The sequence below is a fragment of the Erythranthe guttata genome, chromosome 13 (genome assembly GCF_056151865.1).
Source record: "Erythranthe guttata isolate IM_541 chromosome 13, IM_541, whole genome shotgun sequence".
Lineage (NCBI taxonomy): Eukaryota > Viridiplantae > Streptophyta > Magnoliopsida > Lamiales > Phrymaceae > Erythranthe > Erythranthe guttata.
In genome coordinates this window covers 6154845-6160844 of record NC_142545.1, presented here as the reverse complement: position 1 = coordinate 6160844, position 6000 = coordinate 6154845, and the positions used below count along the sequence as shown (strand labels likewise).

The 6000-nt window shown below is 37.9% G+C and overlaps 1 pseudogene; it reads right to left on the bottom strand.

Annotated features, from left to right (window-relative positions):
* Positions 1–2767: 2767 nt before the first annotated feature.
* On the bottom strand, positions 2768–4724 carry LOC148765774 (uncharacterized; annotated as a pseudogene).
* Positions 4725–6000: the final 1276 nt, after the last annotated feature.

Genomic DNA, 6000 nt, shown 5'->3' with positions numbered 1-6000 from the left:
TCCTTATCTCTCCATCGACTCCTGTGATTATTAGATACGTTGCTAATATCCTCCTGCAAAGTTTGCCGGGGCTGAAGGCAAAGTTTGTTGCGGAAAAAACGAAGAGCGATTTTTGACATTGGCTTTGTGAATAGGTCAACAACTTGATTTTCAGAGGAAATATGTTGAATGACAAGTAGCCCACGTGCAACGCGTTCGCGCACAAATTAAATGATAATCCAGCTCGATATGTTTGCTATGTGCATGGAATACAGGATTCACTGTCATATAAAGAGCACTAAGGTTGTCGCAATAGAGTATCGGAGGTGATGACAATGGAACTCGAAGGTCTTTCCAAATAAAAGATATCCATGTGAGTTCAGCCGCCGTGTTTGCCATGGCACGATATTCGGCTTCTGTACTGGAGCGAGAAATTGTATGTTGCTTCTTGGCACACCATGAGATAAGATTTTGCCCAAGGAATGTACAATAACCGGTAGTTGAGCGCCGTGTAGTAGGGCACCCAGCCCAATCTGCACCAGAGAAGGCAAAAAGATCAAGTGTAGAGCGTGAAGAAAAATGTAATCCTATTTGAATGGTCCCTTTAATATATCGTAAAATGCGTCGAACCATTTTTAAATGTGTGACCGTCGGAGCATGCATGAATTGAGATACATAATTAACACTGTAAGAAAGATCAGGACGAGTTAGTGTAAGATATTGTAGAGCTCCAACAAGTCCTAGATAAAAGCTTGGATCTGTCAAAAGAATATCTTTAGAGGATATTTTCGTTTTAGCTTCAAGAGGTGTACTCATTGGCTTGCAATCCACCATATTGGAGCGTTCAAGTATAGTCAGTGCATAGTGTGATTGAGACAAATGAATTCCACTCGTTGTTGACGTAATTTCCATTCCAAGAAAATGATGAATATGCCCCAAGTCTTTCATTGCAAACTCATTTCTTAACACCTGGATAAAGTCAGAAATAAGTTTTAAAGTTGATCCAGTGAGCAACATATCATCTACACAAAGTAATAAATATAATGATCCGTAAACGGAGTGAAAAATAAATAGTGACGAATCAGCTAAGCTACAAAAGAAACCATATTTATAAGAAATGAACTAAATCGATCAAACCAGGCACGCGGTGCTTGTTTTAGACCGTAGAGGGCCTTTTGAAGTTTACAAACATGGGGCGGATATTGAGGATCTGTCATCCCTGGTGGTTGTTGCATGTAAAGATCTTCGGAAATCAAACCATGCAAAAACGAATTTTTAACATCTAACTGACGAATAGGCCACTTTTGAACAAGAGTTATGGTAACTATCATGCGTATTGTCCCTGGTTTAATAACAGGAGAAAATGTTTCAGTGTGATCAACTCCATCAATTTCATGATACCCTTTTGCAACCAAACGTGCCTTGAGACGATCTAAAGAGCCATCAGGTTTAAGTTTTGATTTGAACACCCATTTCGAACCAATGACATGCATGTTTGGTGTGCGTGGAATAAGAGACCAAGTCTCGTTTTTATGTAGTGCATCTAAGTCCTCATACATGGCTGCTCTCCAACCAAGATTTGCCAAGGCAATTTTGACATTATGAGGCTCACGAGGTATACTGGAAGATGTGATGGTGGTTAAGGCGTACTTCGAGTTTAGTTTTATCACTCCTAATTTAGACCGAGTGACCATTGAATGAGTCACTGGTGCAAGATTGGTGTGAGCCGATTCGGGTGTTTCAATTATTTCGGGAAAGTTATCAGACACATGAGACTCTGGCGATGAAGTTGTTTCAGACAGAGCAGAAATGTTTGGGGACTCGAATAACTCCGTATTTTCATCTGAGATGTGTGGCTCGACTATAGAGTGAGATTCTTGTGGTGATTGAATAGGGCTTAGACTTTGGGAGTGATTATTTGGGTTATAAATGGGAGTGGGATAAGCTGTAGCAGCGGGCAGTAGAGGACTTACACAAGGAGGTAATGAAGCAGCCGTAGATATACCTGGTGAAGAAGAAACAGTAGCATGTGGCAGCCATGAGTCAAAAATACTCATTGCATGCGGCTGTTCTGTTGCAATACAAGACGTGTTAGTAGGTCTATATGGAAAAATCAATTCCTCAAATACAACATGACGTGATATAAATTTTTTTTTGCTTGAAGGATGAAAACATTTATATGCCTTATACGTGTCGCTATATCCTACAAAAATGCAGAGAACCCTTTTTTGGGTCAAATTTTTTTTTTTCTTGTATCCCAAGTGTATGGAAAATATTTAGACCCAAAAACTCGAAGTGACGAATAAACTGGATGCGTTCCATGAAGCATGAAATAGGGTGTTTGAAAGTTAAGAAGAAACAGTAGCATGTGGCAGCCATGAGTCGAAAATACTCATTGCATGCGGCTGTTCTGTTGCAATACAAGACGTGTTAGTAGGTCTATATGGAAAAATCAATTCATCAAATAAAACATGACGTGATATAAAATTTTTTTTGCTTGAAGGATGAAAACATTTATATGCCTTATACGTGTCGCTATATCCTACAAAAATGCAGAGAACCGTTTTTGGCTCAAATTTAATTTTTCTTGTATCCCAAGTGTATGGAAAACATTTAGACCAAAAAACTCGAAGTGACGAATAAACTGGATGCGCTCCATGAAGCATGAAATAAGGTGTTTGAAAGTTAAGAGCAGATGATGGTAGACGATTCATAAGATATACGGCCGTAGTAAAAGCTTTTGTTCATAAAAATAAAGGTGCACCATAGTGAAATAACATGGTCATTCCTAATTCTCGTATAGTCCTATGACGTCTTTCAACCACACCAGTTTGTTCGGGAGTATAAGGAGAAGATACCCGATGAACAATACCTGAAGAGCGAAAGTGAGTCGATAATTTGGAATTGATGAATTCACCACCTCCGTCAGAATGAAAGACTTTGATTTTTTATTAAACTGCCTAAAGACATACTTTTCAAAAGCAATATATGCATCAAAAAAATCAGATTTATTTCGTAAGGGGATAATCCACGTATATTTGGAAAAATCATCAACCAAACAAACATAATATCGAAACTTTCCAATCGATAAAACATGGGCAGGTCCCCACAAGTCACAATGATTTTTTTCAAAAATACTAATGCTTGAATGTTTTGAACAAGAGAAAGGTAAACGACTAAGCTTTCTTAGTTGACAACTATCACACAAATTTTGAGATTTTGTTGTCCCTACGACATTAATAAGTCCTTTATTTTTAAGCATACTTAAAACTAAATATTGGGGATGGCCTAGGCGTTGGTGCCAAACATCTGCTGTGCTGGATCTAAAACGATGAGAGAAATACAGTTCCGGAAAAGTGGGCAAGACATAGAGATCACCCTTGCGTTTCCCAGTGATCATTGGTCGACCAGTTGCCCGATCCTTAACACAAAAATCAACATTAGAAAACTCACAATTTTTAGGAAATTGAGTTGTTATTTGGCTTACAGACAATAAATTGTTTGTTAAGTTTATAACCAACAAAACATCATTGAGAGGCAAGGTAATATTTTTTTGTCGTAAAGAAGAATCACCAATTGCAAGAATTGGCATAGAAGAACCATCTCCTATTAACACAGAATCAGCACCAAAATATGTACAAATATTTCTTAACATACCTGGTTTACCTGTCATATGGTTGGAGGCTCCGGTGTCCGTGGTCCATTCCGTGTCTGCAATGGTATTATCCAATGTAAGAGTTGCAAGTGCCTCTGGAATTTCATTCTTTTGAGTGGAATTATTTGGCACCCACCAACATATCTTAGCAATGTGGCCCATCGCCCCACAGTATTGGCATTGTTGATCGCGGAATCTTTCCCTTTCCGCAGATGTCATTCGGCGTTCCCGTGGTGGTGGAGGTCGTCGTTGGAGATTTGCAGAAGATGAATTACCATGGTTGGAGTCTCTTTGTTGTTGTGTCTAAAAAACCACCTCCATTGGAAGTGAATTTCCGTGATGAGCCACGATAGCCTGATGAATTTGATTTCGAGTATCGCTGTTGTTGTCCATAAAAAGCCATTTGAGGGTGGACAGTAGGAGTTGGGCCATCCGTCTGGTTGGAGAACCAATTACGCCTTGGATCAAAATTTTGGAGTTGAGATACCAATTCTGAGTATCAGGCCTCGGAGGTTTCAACATAGTTGTGGTAAAAACTTCATATTGTGGGCCAAGACTTGTGAGAAGGCAAAAAACTTTTTCTTGATCTGGAAGGTTTTCCGATAGCCGCTAAGTTGTCACAGTGAACTTTGAATTTGCTAATGTGTTCGGTGATTGTTGTGTGATCCTCTTTTCGAAGATACGTTTTTTGTTGCCGTAGTGTGAATTCACGTTCCTGTGATTCTTGGGCATATGCATTTTTTAGGGCCTCCCACACTGCATAAGCTGTGTCGAGACCAACAACAAGTTCAAGACTTTCCTCCGGGAATGTTCCGATAATCCACCCTCGAAGTAAACAGTCAGATTTTCGCCAGGCTATGAAGGCTTCAGTTAACTATGGAGTGGACGGAGGGGTAGACTTTTCTGCATCTTTTGAGTTGTCTAGATTTGGAGTTTTAAATTTGGAAGGGTCAGGATCTTCGTTTGTGAGATGCCCCACCAACTCTTGACTTTCGGCCAGAGCTAAGGCTTGCTCTCGCCACAAGGGGTAATTGTTTGGAGTGAGTCGGAGAGTAATAAAATTACCAACGTTCAATGATAAGGTAGCCATATCGAAAGGAAAAAAAATCAAAGGTAAGACAAGAGAGAGTATTGAGGTGAATCTATAATTGTTTCCTAGTGTTCACACTAGCTCTAGATACCATGAAGAAAAGAGAGAAACATAGAGTAATTTTAATAAGAGAGAATAATATTGAAAAACTTTTCTTTATTGTTGTATGTTTTTTCACCGTAAACAAATAGGCTTTAGATATGGTATTTAAATACAATAGACAGGAATCCTAGATAACTATGAATCCTTGATTTGCTTATCTAAGTGAGTTATCATCTTGGGTTGAAGTTGTTGCCGTAGGTCTCCAAGTTCACCCAACTTCTCTCCTCTTATTGTGGGTAAATCACGAGAGTCTTCATCCTTATCTCTCCAAGAGTTTTGATCTTCCTTATCTCTCCATAGATCCCGTGATTATTGGATACATTGCTAATACTAATGTCTATCACGGGAATGGGTTGGAAATATATAATTTCATAGGAATATATACTCCTTAGTGCATCACTGAATTTCCATAGCTTATTTGTCCCTTTTGAACCAGTTCTTGGGATCTCCAGTCATCATGGTTGGGTTACCACTATAGAAATTCTTAATTTGTGGGTTTTACACTCCACTAGACAGACAATATGTTTGATCTGTTGACTTTTAGTCGCAGATCCGCTATGAACCATTGATTTCCATAATCAATGTTAATTATTTATTTTAAGATCAATTGCCTAATGGTCTTATGTGTATGACCAATGTGTCGATACTTGCCATTATACAAGTCGTTTGTGCCCTTATCCTAATTGATTGACTATCAAAATTTATTCATAATTGCAGGCACCGACTTAGTCCAACACATAACATCCTCCAATAATTTTATGAAGTTTGATTCAACTTCTTTTCTAATTTTATCCGAAGCTATATATTCGAGTTCCACAATGAATCGAGATATTACTTTTCTTTGAGAATTTCCAAGATACATAATCTTAGTGGACTCATATATCCAATGCACTTTTTTAATACAATTGGATATTTTCTTTAGCGTAATCCATTTAAAGGCGATACTTAGATTACTTAAGAACCCTTATAATATCATGAATGATTATTTATTTTGGGATTACATATATAACAAAAATATTACTGCCAAACTATCCAAAAATATTTGTAATTGAAACATTGTTTATCATTATTTTTGGCAAAGTAAAGACTATATATCTTTGAATTTTCTAGTAGTGTCTCAACATGAGACTTTCAATAAGACTATCTTTGTCTTTGTGAATTTAATCTAAGAGAT